This window comes from Cricetulus griseus, chromosome 2 (assembly GCF_003668045.3).
Source record: "Cricetulus griseus strain 17A/GY chromosome 2, alternate assembly CriGri-PICRH-1.0, whole genome shotgun sequence".
Taxonomy (NCBI): Eukaryota; Metazoa; Chordata; class Mammalia; order Rodentia; family Cricetidae; genus Cricetulus; species Cricetulus griseus.
This window is the reverse complement of record NC_048595.1, coordinates 341,252,214-341,267,449: the sequence shown is the minus strand read 5'-3', so window position 1 is coordinate 341,267,449 and position 15,236 is coordinate 341,252,214. Positions and strand designations below refer to the sequence as shown.

Here is a 15,236-nt window from a genome sequence, read left to right as displayed (position 1 = left end):
ACACACACACACACACACACACACACACACACACACACACTTTTAAAATTCTTTTGAACAATCAAGAAAATGTTTATATATAAACATAAATACATATAGGCTGTTCAAATATCCAACATGAGGTTTAGGACTTGTTATTGTTACTACAGATATCCCTACATAGAAGTCTGTCCCATATCCATTTATTTTTATTATTCTGGTATGGCAAGCCCAACAGTCCAATAGGCAGCTGATGTTGATGATTTGTTACAATTCCTAAGAAGTGAGGTTGTACCATTCCATCCAAGGCCACATGAGGAAACATCGGGGTAAGTCTAGTAGCAGAGAGGATGAGGGTAAAGAATAGACAAGAGCTTCTGTGGTGCTTCTGTCTGTCTGTCTGTCTGTCTGTCTGTCTGTCTGTCTGTCTGTCTGTCTGTCTGCCTGCCTGTCTGTCTGTCTATCTGTCAGTCTGTCTGAATGCCTTACAGTCTCTGGGAATAAATGGTCAAAGCAGACTAAATTAGTCTGGGCAGATTTGGTATTGGCCATTGGGGATGGTCCTTAGTTCCCTAGTGCCTGGCCCTTGGTGGTTGGGACAGTAGGATGGAGCATTACCCATAAAGCCTTATAAAGGAGGCAGTTCTGGGATACAGGGTCCATATTGTTGCCTACAGTATACTCACAGGGGAGCCACTTGCTGTCTGTGGGAATTACTTATGGAAGAGGCAGCTTCTCCAGCATCAGGAAGGCCTCAGTTCCACAGCCATGGAGATGCTGATAACAAAGAAATACAGGAATGAGTAGTAAAATTTAGAAAGTGTGAAAATAAAAAAAAAAATTTAAAAAAAATGTAGTCAGCATGACCTTTCATATTCTTTAGACGTTTTTGGCTGTAGAGACCCAAGAGAGTTTACAAGAGGATGGAAATAGAAAAGCTTAGCTGGGGGTGAACGGCAGCTGTCTCTACTAGTCCCCTGGGTCAGTTTTGAGCTCCATGTGAATCACAAGATTGGCTGGTGCTCTGATGTAACTTCCTGAGAAGTGTCTCCAGACAGGCCAAGCCGACACAGCCTCATGAAGTAGAGAGGAACCCAGCTTCATATCCTCCTGCCTCCCAGGACTTTGACTTGCTCAGGAGGTGTTAGAGGACAAGGAACAGCTTGAAGTGTATCTGTGCCACACTGCGGCACTGGTGTCCCCAGGTTGCGTGATGATGCAATGACAGTCATGGGCTTCCTCCCTTGACTTTGCAGGTAGACATGAAGAATTGGGAAGACATATTCATGAGCAGCTGGGAGACACTAATTGGAGTCAGTAGGAAGTACAGATAATGAAAAAGGAAGTGAATTGCGGGGGGGAGTATAGAGGGTTTGGAGTGAGGAAGAGCAGTAGATAGGACCAAAATGAACTGTACTCACTTATGAAATTTTATAAAGAAGAGAAAGAAATCAGAAATTAGTGGGAGGCATAGAATAAGAATAAAACAAACATAAGAAGGAACCCAGTTCACTCCTACGGATAGTTAGCTATCCCCAAGTCCCTGACTTTCCCCATGAACCAATAGGCGTTTAAGTCATTTAGGGAGCATAATTTTATTCAGGGCATTTTTCACTCATGCAGTACTTAGCCCATATTTATTAAGCACTTTTTATCAGTTACAGAAGAAAGCACATCTTGCTCTTTCTTTCTTTCTTTCTTTCTTTCTTTCTTTCTTTCTTTCTTTCTTTCTTTCTTTCTTTCTTTCTTTGTAGCTGTTTCTGTGTTCTTTCCTAAGTCTGAATTAAACAAACTGGCTAGCCTCTTCTTCATCAGACCTAGTGCTGTACTCTGGATCTGATGAGAAGACCCCCAAGACAGGGTGTGATATGCAAGGTGGAGGGGGAAGCAAGAAAGGCAGGAAATCTTCAGACTATGTCCCTGATCTGCACCTGGGGCAGGATAGAGAAAGAACAGAGACAGCCAAGAAGATTCTCTTGCTGCAGCACAGTTCCAGTAATTTCTATTTAGGTCAATAGGTAGCCCTTCAGTTATATGTTTTCTAAATGGGAGGTGCTTTCACAACGGTGCATGGTGGAAGTGTGGTAAAAGCATAACAATGGGGTGGGGACCTGGTCATCTGCTAATTATGTTCCAGGAAACAGATTTGAGGGGCACATTTTCCCTGTCATCACATCTGGGATCAAAACAATGTTGGCTGTTGTGATGACTATTCTTGGTTATCAACTTGACTATACCTGGAATGAACTGTAATCCAGAAAGGGAGGGCACACTTGTGATCTTGTGATCTGGACCTTGAAGCAAGAAGACAACATGCCTTTGATCTGGATCTTGAGGCTGGAAGACCACACCTTTAATCCAGACTTTGAGGCTGGAAGATGCACCTTTAATCTGGGCTACACCTTCTTCTGGAAGGACAATGGAAGAAAGAAGGGGGTATGTTCATCCTTTGCCTGCTTGCCCTTGTCTTATCAGTACATCCATTCCTTCACTGCCAGTGGAGCCTAATTCTTGGGGAATCCACCATATACAGAAGACCACCTGTGACACCCAGCCTCATGGAACTGAGCAACTACTAGATTCTTGCACTTTTCATTTATAGATAGCCTTTGTTGGACTACAGCCTATAAGAATTTCTCTCTCTCTCTCTCTCTCTCTCTCTCTCTCTCTCTCTCTCTCTCTCGTGTGTGTGTACACATATATGCATGTATGTGTGTGTATATATTTATATATAAATACAAAGAGAGAAAAAGAGAGATTCTCTTTGTAAGTTCTGTGACTCTAGAGAACCCTGACTAATAAGCTGTTTCTATAGTGAATTTGGCTTGGACAGTTCTAGATTTGCATCCACTAGGAAGAATCAATGAACGTTCCATGGGATTTGGAAGGCAATCCCAGAAGAGGCATTGGTACTTAGATTACTATCACTCAACCTGAATCTAGTTAAGCCACCATGGATGAGAGAATAATAGACCATATACTACAGTAGGGCACTAAGCATTTAGGGCCTCACAGCCCTCAGCCTCATATAGGCTATGTGTCTGGGGAAGGACTGCCTTTGCATAGAAAGATTGCTGTATCTCATTTGCACAAATATTACTGAAAGAGAAGTCAAAAGAACAATACCATTCACAATAGCCATTAAAAAAAACATGGTAACTCGGAATAAACCTAACCAAATAAATGAAAGACACTGAGGAGAAAAACAGAGGAAGACCTTTGAAGATGGAAAGACATCCCATGTACATTTAGAAGAATTAATCTTGTGAAAATGGCCATCCTACCAAAGGCAATCTACAGGTTCAATTCAATTCCAATCAAACTTCAAGGGCTATCATTTACAGATAGAGAAAAATAACCCTGAAATTTATATGGAGGCACAAAAGACAAAGGACAGCCAAAGCAGTACTGAACAAAAAGAATATTTCTGGATATACCACCATATCTGATTTTATGCTATATTACAGAGTTATATAATAAAAACAACCTGGTAATTCTATAAAAGCAGACATGCAGATCAATGGATTAGAATCGAGGACCCAGCTGTTTATAAAACTACACTTACTTGAGTTTTAACAAAGATACCAACAATACACATTGCAGAAGAGACAAAATCTTCAACAAATGGTGCTGGTAAGACTGGATTTCAGAGTGCAGAAAAATGAGAGACACTGGAGTCTCTCATCCTCCTCTAAGCTCAACTCCAAATGGGCCAAGGGTCTCAACCCAAGAGCAGATAGATAACCTGGAACTGCTGGAGGAAATATGGAGTGCATTTCTGCTTTCAGGTACAGGTTAAGGACTTCCTGAGAAAACCCAGAAAATGAGACCTACACCTGATAAAGGGGGACTCAGAAAACAGAGCAAAGGGAACAGTGACGTGAGAGAAGACGCAGCACACAGAATGGGGGGAAATCTCTGCCAGCTACTTCTATGAAAGAAGATGAGTGTTTAGAACATACAAAGAACTAAGAAACACAAACAAACAAACAAATAAACAAAACCCCTAAACATAGAAACATTAAGAAAATAAGAGCCAGCTAGGCCTGATGGAATCCAGAGGAACCAGCACAGCTCAGCCCCAGGTCTCTAGAACAGGGGCAGGAAGAATTCACCCATATGCCTGTCTAGCTGGGCTGTTGGGCACCAGTATGCTCTCTTAGAAGACTCACCTCACCAATCTAGATATCTGGATACAGGACTTTTGTTTGAAGCTGCAAACTATGGCCCGGAAGAGAAGACAGGAACCTGCACAGAGTCAGGAAGACTGAGTTGTAGACAAAGAACCACATGACAGTCTGGGACTCTCTGCCCTGGGCCTGAAGAGAAAACATGAGCCTATCCGGTGCCCATTATGGTGAGCAAATATTTGGTGGAGTATGGGAGAGAGAAAGAGAGAGAGAGAGAGAGAGAGAGAGAGAGAGAGAGAGAGAGAGACAGAGAGAGAGAGACAGAGAGACAGAGACACACAGACAGAGACAGAGACACAGAGACACAGGGGGGGTTCATATCCTGTGGAGAGAGGCAGATCCAAAGAGGTGAAGGCAGTGAGACCTGCAGGCTGATATGGGTGACCTGCTTGCCACCCAGGACCATGGTCCTATTCAGGTCTGAGCTGTGGCCAAGGGCCATGTCTGCACCTGTGGCCCTGCTGCAGCCGTGATTTGTGTTGATATCCCTGGCTCCTGTTACCACTGAAGGCTGAGAAGGCTGAGAAGATAGGGCTACACAAAGTTGGCCCCGCCCCTCACTGGCTGCAACACCAGGTCCTGCCCCTCATCTGAGAGAGCAAGCTACTCCTGAACCTCATCTGGACAGCATGACAGAGTTGACCCTGTAGGCAGGGCCATGGGTGGGCTGGCCTTGAGGGCATGAAAGTGGGAGAACTGGTCCTGCCCCATCTTTCTGCCATGTGCTGGGGAGGGCAAGAGAAAGATGCTCTCCCACCCACCCCTGGCCACCTGTGACAGGTGGGAAAGCTGGCCTACTCCCTCACCACCTCCAGCACTAGGGACAGCAGGTCCTGCACTTCACCTAGGCAACACAATGGAACTGACCCTGTTGACAGGGATTCTTGCCAGGTGGCCCTGAGAATGTGAGATCTGGCCCAGCCCCTCATCTGCCATATGGTGGTGTGAACAATGGGGAGTTGTCCCACCCCTCACCATATGTGGCAGGTGGGAGAGTTGGCTCTGAGGTTAGGAGAACCTCAAGCTGGCCCAACACATCACCACCTGTAGCACTTGGGAAAACAGGCCCTGCACCTCATCTGGGCAATTTAGTAGAGTTAACCCTGCTGGTGATGGTGTGGGCAAGCCAACCCTGAGGATGTAAGTGTGGAAGAGTTAGTCCCACTTCTCATCCAACATACAGCAGGACAGGGGACAGATTCCACCCCTTGGCCCTCACCCCTCACTGTCTATAGCACTCAGAAGACCAAGCCCTGTACCTCACCTGGGCACCATAGTAGTGCTGACCCTGCTGGTAGGGGCACAGGTGAGCCTGGCCTGAAGTTGTGAGAGTGGGAGAGCTTGCCCTGCACCCATTGTCTGTCATTTGGTTGTGAGGGAGAGGAAAAAATCCCTCTCCCTTCACCCCTTGAGACCTGTGGTAGACAAGAGAGCTGCCCCTGTTCCTTACCAGATGTCGAACTAGGGAGAGTGGGCCCTGAACCTCACCTGGGCAACACAGTAGAGCTGACCCGGTTGATGAAGATGTGGGTGAGTCTCCCCAAGAATGTGGATGTGAGGGATCAGGCACCGCCCCTTATCTACGTTATGGTGGTGTGGGCAAGGAAAAAAAGGCTCCCCCATGCCCTATGGTAGGTGGGAGAACTGCCGATGAGGACATTAGAAAAAGAGAGCTGGCCTTGCCTCTCACTAGCTGCAGCACTAGGCAGAGTAGCCCTTATACCTTGACTAGGCAACAGGGTAGAGCTGGCCCTGGTGGTGTAGGTGTGAATGAGCAGACCCCAAGGGCATGAGATAGGGAGACCGGCCCTGCTCCTTGATGGCTACTACATGAGGTGAGCTAGCCAGGGCAGTACTGGAGAGCTCACCCTGGTGTTGAGGATGAAGGAAAACTGGCAGGCTAACCAACCCAGCAACCACCCAGACCCAGAACCAGAGCTATGATTTGGGCCATCCCATCATTGACCCCATCTATGATCTGCTGGAGCATGTGAAGGGGCTTGTCTTACAGACTCAAAGTTGTAAAACCTCCATGACACAGGAAAACAATAGTAAGAGAAAATGTCAGACTTCATTTGCCCTAGGTGCTCCAAGTGACTTTGCTTCCATGCGCACAGTGATGATGGGCCATCCCTACCCTTTCAGAACAGCAAGAGTCCACTGCACGAAGGTCATAAGGTTCATAAATGGCCAAGTCCAATGTGACACCCAGGCATTTCCTACAGACCCCTCCTGACCAGTGTACAGGCATCTTCAGCCACTGAAGCTTCTGAGATGGCCCCTTCAGCAAGTCTGGAAAGAGGTGAAGTTTATGAAAAATATAAAGATGGTGCACAAAATTCCTCTGTAATATTACACAAGTCAGTATTTAAGAGTTGTGAAAATAACCTTTTCTATCAACATTGGTCATCACAGCATTTTGGATCATGAAGATGAAGCAGAAGAGAAACCTTGAGAAAGTGGGACATAATCAAGGACGTGGACTGTTTCTTGAAGTATTTAGTTTCCCTCAGGTATCTCCTTGCAAATGCATACAGGCATGCATTTATATTTGTATGTGGATGCTGAGTTCAGAAACCCTTGCAGGCAGTGTCTTCTTTAATGGAGGGTCAAGGTCAAATAAATTTGTCTTGTACCAATATGGGTGGTCAGTACTCTGGTGCTTCATTTATCTTGCCCTGGCAGGAGCAGAGAACTAAGCAGATAGCCATACTAACTTGAGTTCACCCCTCTACTTTGGGCTGCTCTCTTGACTTCTAGGCGCAGATGAATACCAAGGAATGTTCTCCTCTTTCTCTTCACTCCCCTCAAGCATACCCTGGATTATCTAAACAAATCATCTGCCCAAAGAACCCCTAATTTACTGGGGACAAATAAAGGTTTTTAGAGTGTGTGCAATTGAAATAACAGCAGCATTAACATGTGAACATCTTAGTGACTCTTTTAGGGGAGAGAAACAATTGATTAAGCTTCTTGTTTTTTGTTTTTGTTTTTGTTTTTGTTTTTGTTTTTGTTTTGTTTTGTTTTTTTGAGACAAGGTTTCTCTGTGGCTTTGGAGGCTGTCCTGGAACTAGCTCTTGTAGATCAGGCTGGTCTCGAACTCACAAAGATCTGCCTGCCTCTGCCTCCCTAGTGCTGGGATTAAAGGCGTGCACCACCACCAGCCGGCTTAAGCTTCTTGTTAACAAATAGAATTAGCTAAACAGAGCAGAAGATAATGTCATTTGTCTGGCCAATCTGTGGGAAGTGTGGTGAGTAACAAAGTTAACTTGAAGAAACACGAGGGTGAAATTCATACTGGTCCCAAGCATCAAATTTCTTGTTATTTATACCTCTGTCAATAATGTATTTAAGACTTAGTTTGGTCATTGATGATGATGCTTCATGACAATAATCATGAGGACCAACATTGACTATTATAGGGTAATATACCAAATGATAGCATGTTCATAAGCTATTTGACATGTATCAATAAGTATGCAACTATATATACAATTTTACAGCCCCTAAGTTGCATTTTATTATCTTTATTTTTCATGTGGAGAAATTGAGCCTGAGAGGTTGAGTGACACACCATGATTGTGTATCTAATGACAGGTCTGTGGTTGTATATGAAATCACAATAAGCTTCACTGATTGCTGTGAGGGATAGCCTTTGTTCTTCTTCACCTTCGTGAATGTTCTTTGTGACATTGTCACTTCTCCTTTGGGGCCTGATGTCTGTTTCCTTTCCCCTGGAATCAAAGTTGACCTTGCCTTCTTCCTAGCCAGTAGATAGGGTTCTTTGAGGTACCTGGCTTCAACAGAACTTGCAAGTTTATGCTTTTCTTTTGAGCTCCTTATGTCTGCTCTCAGAACAAGCCTGGACTAGTCTACTAGACTTCTAGACTATGGCATGTCATACAGTTGGGACACATCTATACTGGCTAGCCCCCAGCCACTCACCATCAACTGATTGTAAATGCAAGAGCAAGTGTCAAGCCACACCAAACAGAAGAACTTCCCAGTCAATCCAGTTCTCACAGATATACTATGGGGTTAGTTAGATAGAGGTAGGTATAGTAGTACTGTGGGCTAGTGGTTCTGAAAAACACTTTCTTTTTGAAAAGAAAGATCTGAGTGTTTAGGTGGAAGTCCTACTGCCATCCATATATACCCCAAAAGGTTGTGATGTTGGGGATCTCCAGCTAGGGACCCTATTCCATACTCTTGTCTCCCTCCTCCCATTCCATACTCAACCACTGAGAAAACCTTCGAAAAGTCAGTCCCTCTCTGTGGGTGCTCATGGCCACACCTACAGGCTATATAAGATCTGGTAGATAGATTTGCCGTGTGATTCCTCCCTTGTCTTCCCAAGGGTCACACACGAGATCCTTTCCTCTGCTCAGATTAAACCTGAACTTACTGATTTAGCCTGATCTGACTTAGTACATTAGCAGTGGTCTTACTACCAGGGGATTACAATACTCCTTTTCCCCCTATCTACTATCATTAAGGGACACATGAGAACAGTATCCATCTTGTGGCTATGAAGCAGCAGGTCTTGAGAACAGCAACATAACATTAGCAAGAGCAGCATGGAAAGCTGGGAAGAGTCTTGGTTCCTAACCACATTACTCTGTGGTGGGAACAATTCTAGAACACCCTCATCTGCTAACTTCAGTACTATTTAAACAATTGTGTGTTGGTTAACCTTAATGACACAAGGCAGGAACCAGAGTCCTATACTGGTCAGTTTAGTCTGTAGTCAGTGGGCTATACTCATGGTGCAGGGAGTCCTGTTAGGAGAAACAGAACTTGGATCCAAGGCCCTACTGTGTGAGGCTTAGTAGTGGTGGAATATGGGTAGAAGACCTACTGAAATGCATGGGCTGGGGTGGTCTCTGATGAGGATCTTCAGTGTCTTTTACAGCAGCAACACTGAGGCCAGACCATGAGCCTTCAAGGGGAGTAGGAAGGTTCCCTTTGAAAGAATTGGAAACAGTGGTGTGGAGGGGCAGCCAGAAGCCCCACTTGTCCACCTGCCCTGCCCTGCCCTGATCCCTGAGCCTGATCTTCCACCAGGAGGGACACCTCTCTAAATTTGACTTAAATACAGTTCAAAATTCTTTCATGTTTTCCAGATTTGTTCAATTACCCTTTCATGAAATTACGAAAAACAGATTTTTCATACACAATGAAGCCTACACCAGACTTGACACGTTGTGTCATGGTTACTAATCGCATCCTTTCAAGCACATTTCTGCCCCTGGTGTTCTGTTTAGCTGTTTTGCTACTCTGTACCTTTACTGGATGTTGAGGTCTTGGACCAGGCTTCCTTCTTACTTCCATACATCCAGTTCCTGTGGCTTCTTGAGAGGTAAAGTGCTCTCAACTTGTTTTTCTAGGTACTGGAGGCACAAGCCTATTCCCTACTTACTACCTCAGCCCATAAAGGCTGCCTGATTATGATCAAAAGGATTTATTAAAAAAATTCAGCACTCAAAACTGACATGTACTTGCACGAATCTCTTATTGCACAGCTGGGAAAAAATCTGGGGTCTCCCATTCATACTTTTTATCTTAAAGAAATAGCCTTTTTATTCTCCTTTTGTCCAATATCTTACCCCATAATATTCATTGAAAACACCAGCATACAAGTTGGGGAGATAGCTCAGTGGGCATGAGCATTTATTATGTAAGTACTAAGGACCTATTTAAATTTCCAGCACCAACATAAAGGCTGAGTGTGGTCAGGTGTGTGTACCAGTAACTTCAGTGCTGTGGGAGGACCAGTGAGGCATGCTGGTTGTCACAGGGAATAAGGTTCCAAGTGATGGATCCCTGGGCACCCTATTCTGGTCTCTGTGTGTGCACCGCATGCATGTACCTCTTCTGCCCTGAACACACACACACACACACACACACACACACACACACACACACACACACACCAAAAACTCTAGTATGAAAGTCAGAGATAGGGGGAAATGAGAGGATGGTTAAGTAGACACACACTTTGGGAACATATTAAACTCCTTATTTTTATCTTTTGGACAGGCAAAGGACTCAAAGGAGCTTTTGGCCCCACAGATAGATACAAGCCTTAAGTTTAAATTCGAATCCTCCTCTGGCAGTCTACCCATTTGACAAATATTATTGTTGGTGGTGGTAGTGGTAGTGGTTGATTGATTTGCTTTTTATAGGCAGGAAGGCCTTCCAGATTTGGGGAAGGTTGTGTCTTGTGACTTGAAGAACTTTAGGACAGGACGGAAATCCCCATGGTCTTTTAAGAGAACGACTCCCCTTCTGCAAGATGCTAATGGGTTTGCAGAGAGGAAAAGCTCCAATACAGTCATCACCTGAGTTTTACCGAAAAGGAATCTGAGGGGAGGAAAGAACATGGAACTGCTGACCCTTCATTTCTCAAAGGCTATGCAACGCAACACTGGTCCAGTTTGGGTTGTGTAACTGCCCTGCATTTTACTCTGTTGCAAAGGACTCTATTGCATAAACCACTACAACGGCTTAACAGGGACATTTGTGTGGCAAGTTAGGACAGAACTTGGGCCTTCTGACCTGTTGCATTCTGTTTTCTTTTTCTTCTTATCTCATAATGGAAACAACTTTGCCTGAGTGGCCTGTGACCAACAGGAGGTCTGTTGTAGTCACCAAGAAGCCTTGAATTTTGCCCATGCTCACATCTTAGGCTCACTGGTTCAGAAAGCTGTGATCAGTTCATGACCCTTCTTCCAGAGGTGGATTTGGGTCAGACAAGTTTATGTGAGTGATGCACAAAGCTGGACACCGATAGCACATTTTCAGCAAAAAGCCTTGTCACAATGTCACAGTGTCACCGTAGCCAGAGTGCTTATGTTCTCCCTGTGTGAAGACCTAAGCCTTAGTCACTATCCTATTGTGAGGAAGAGACACCATGACCCAGACAACTCTTATAAAAGAAAGGATTTAATTTGGACCTTGCTTACAGTTTTAGAAGCTTAGTTTGTTACCATAATGGTAGGGAGCATGGTGGCACAAAGAGAGCTGATCCACAGGCAGCAGGCAAAGGGAGGGAGAGATAGGGAGAGGGAAGGAGGAAGAGAGGGAGGGAGAGAGGGAGGGAGGGAGGAAGGGAGACTGAGCCTGCTATGGGCTTTTGAAACTACAAAGTCCACCCCCAGTGATGCACCTAATCCAACAAGGCCACACCTCCTAATCCCTCCAACAGTTTATCAGCTGAGGACTAATAATGCAATGTAAAGCTCTAGGGGCAATCTCATCTAAACGCCTACTACCTACATAGACACTAAACAGGTGAGGCACAATGCCAAGGTCACCTGTTACTCCCCATTACATTTTCAAGTGGATCTTTCCAAAGGAACCAGAAAACTCTAAGGACACGGGAAGAAGGAACTTCCCCTTGGACAGTTGCTGTGTCTTTTGCATGGCCCCAGAGACTTGGCCTGACTGGGGACAGGGAAGGAATGAAGAAAAGACAAACACACAGATATATAGAAAAGCTGGGATCAGATGGAACAGGTTCTCTGCTGGAGAAACTAGCATTCCATATGCTTAGCGTGTTTATTACCTGTAGTTGAGAAGGGAGGCAGAGTTACTGCATTCAGAGAAACAGGAAGACACGATTTATAGTACACAACTGGATCAAGCTAATCTCAATAGAAGTAGTTCCTGTAGGAGAGCCATCTTCAGTCTGCAAATATCTGGGGAGAGAAAGCTAGGGTGGACATTTTCTACACATACTATCAACTCCCAGACATGGACCAGAGGAGGCTTTTCTGCTTTGCTATGAGCCTCACTCCAGGGTGGGGGTGCCTTTTTCCTTGGGTCTGAGCCTAGAATTTTTTTCCCTTCTTTAAAATTTAAATTAGAAGCAAGCCTATTTTGCATGTCAACCCAAGTTCCCTCTCCCTCCCCTCCTCCCCTGCCCGCCCCACCCCTATCCTATCCCCTTTCTGCTCCCCAGGGAGGGTGAGGCCTTCCAGGGGGATCTTCAAAGTCTGTCATATCATTTGGAGCAGGGCCTAGGCCCTTCCCCATGTGTCTAGGCTGAGAGAGTATCCCTTTATGGGGAATGGGCTCCCAAATCCATTTGTATACTAGGGATAAGTACTGATCCACTACCAGAGACCCTATAGATTGCCCAGGCCTCTTATCTGACATTCACATTCAGGGGGTTTGGGTTGGTCCTATGCTGGTCTCCCAGCTATCAGTCTGGCATCCATGAGCAACTCCTTGTTCAGGTCAGCTGTTTCTGTGGGTTTCTCTAGCCTGGTCTTGACCACTTTGCTCATCACTCCTTCCTCTCTGCAACTGGATTCCAGGAGTTCAGCTCAGTGTTTAGCTGTAGGTGTCTGCTTCTGCTTCCATCAGCTACTGGATGAAGGCTCTAGGATGGCATATCAGGTAGTCATCAATCTCATTATCGGGGAAGGAGCCTAGAATTTTTTTTACATTGCCAGCTCATGTTAGCAATATGCATTCACTCAAGATTTCATTCCTTTAGGGCTTTTTCTGCTCCCTTCAGGTTTGGTTTTGTTTGTTTCCCTCTGAATCTCAGCCTAATAGACACTTTCCTTAGATATAAAAATATATTTGATCAGATCATGCCATCTAGTCCAGTAATGGGGAGCAATTCTGATCAACCAATGTGATGCTGTACATTTCTATTCTGATCTAATGTGTATTGATTTCAAAACTCAAACCATCAAGGATACTGTGACTTCCCACATTTTCAAATTATTGGAATACCTTGCAGTACCACTGAATACTTCCAATGGGTTGTTATGGTATGCTATTAGGAATATGAGCCTCATTTTCTTCTGGTTCTGTCATTTTTCTGGGGAATGGGGACAGGGTCTCACAGTATAACCCTGGCTGCCTTAGAACTCACTATAGAGACAGACTGTCCTTAAATCCACAGAGATCCTCCCACCTCTGCCTTCCTAGTGCTGGGCTTAAAGGTGTGCACCACCACTCCTGACACCTGGCTCTATCATTTTGATATTCTATGTGGTCCCTTTTTTGCTCTTTGGTAATTCTGTGAGCTCTGTAGCCTCACGGAAAGACCAGTGTCCCTAACATTTAAATGACCATTAATGATTTTCTATACTGCCTACACCCACATGTAGCCAGGATCCACTTGTTGAATCTACTGGAGTTCCACGTGTGTCCTTTCTGTGGCTCCATTTATTGCCTTTATTCAATTCTCCAGGCTCCTGTAGTTCAGTTCTCTACTCTTAGCAGTTTCCAAGTGCACCTGTTTTCTCATAGTCCTCAGACTGACTTCTCTCCACTGTCTGCTCTTCCTTTTTATTTACAAATGAAGAAGTGTCCCTAATCCCTTGAATACTGGCTTTGTACTTTGTGTTCTCCTTCCCATTAGTTTCTCCAAGATTTTGTTTGATGACTTTCTGTCTCTGGACTCTTCCAATATTTCTCAATGGATTCCTGCTTCTCATTTTCCATACAGCTGCATGCACTACCCAATTAAAAGAGTATTTCCCTTTAATAATTTCCCTAGAGAGTTGCTATTTTATCTGTCCTATCACGCCCATCCCCAGCCTTTGGAAGTGGAGGCCATAAACCACCTCCTACATGTTTATATTTATTCTCTTAGACAAGTTCTGCTGTCCTTGGGCAGAGGAGCTTCCTTTTACAGTGGGCAAAAGAGACTCCTAACTGGTCAAAATGCTAAGAATGAATTGCTGTTGGGTGCTTAGCTGTAAATAGGACATCTATAGCATCCCTGCCTGGAGAACTAGTGAACTGCATGGAAAAGGGAAGTGGAAAGATTATGAAAGCTGAAAGATGGGGAGGAATCTCAGAAAATGCTGTCCTCTAGAAATGATCTGCACAAAAAAAAGGAAGAAAATGAAAGTAAGAGGGGGTCTAGTTGGATAGAAGAAGGGGGTCTGTAGGAGTGGGAGGAGGACAAAAAGGGCTAACAGGGTGCATAAATTCACAATATATTGTATAGATATATAAAATCATCAAAAACTGACTTAAGAAAAAAGTGTTGGTGTGCTCCTCCCTCTTTCCTTTCTGCCATCCAGACTGAGGAAGAGCCGGAAACTCCAGGCCATGTGAGCCATGGCCAAGGCCGCATTGGTAAACACCGAAAGCATCCAGGAGGCCTCGGGAATGCTGGAGGCATGCATCATCACAGGATCAACTTCGACAAATACCATCCAGGTTACTTTGGGAAAGTTGGTATGAGGCATTACCACTTAAAGAGAAACCAGAGCTTCTGCCCGACTGTCAACCTGGATAAATTGTGGACACTGGTCAGTGAGCAGACATGGGTCAATGCTGCCAAGAACAAGACTGGAAGCTGCTCTCATCATTGATGTTGTGCCATCGGGCTACTACAAAGTTCTGGGGAAGGGAAAGCTCCCTAAGCAACCTGTCATCATGAAAGCCAAATTTTTCATCAGAAGAGCTGAAGAGAAGATAAAGCGTGTTGGAGGTGCCTGTGTCCTGGTGGCTTTAACTATCCAAGAAAGTTAATTAAATGCTAACATTTTCCAAAAAAAAAAAAAAAGAAAGAAAGAAAGGTAGGAAGGAAGGTAGGAAGGAAGGAAGTGTCTATTTTCTGTTTGTTTTCTCCTTCCAAATCTCTTTTGGTTGGTTGGTCTCTCACCCCATTGTTCTTCCAGGCTTAAGTAGAGAAAAGGGAAGAGAGGAAGGAACTAAACTCATGGTGTCCTTTAGAAAGACTCTGGGAGAACCACAAATTTCAGTATATAAACAGATTTGCAAAGAATGAAGACCAAAAGATCTGCTGAGTAGATAGAAGCAAGCGAGTGAGAGAATATGGTTAGCAAGTTTACAGATGCCCTCAGCACCAAGCTGATGTACACATTGTAGTTTACAAGAGTAGAATCTCCATTTGCTACAAGAAACATACACTAGTGAAAATTACTCTTATAATAAACACAATGTGGCCAGATACAATTTTTACAACAGCCACAGAGAGGAAACCCCATAGTTACCGTGGCTTTGTAGGTAAGGTTTACATTCCAGGGAAGATAACTATAAAACTTACGTGGTTAGAAACAGAAAATCACA

At 44.5% G+C, this 15,236-nt stretch overlaps 1 pseudogene; it reads left to right on the top strand.

Annotated features, from left to right (window-relative positions):
* The first annotated feature begins 292 nt into the window (after window positions 1-292).
* LOC100774963 lies at window positions 293-14,675 on the top strand (annotated as a pseudogene).
* The last annotated feature ends 561 nt before the right edge of the window (window positions 14,676-15,236 follow it).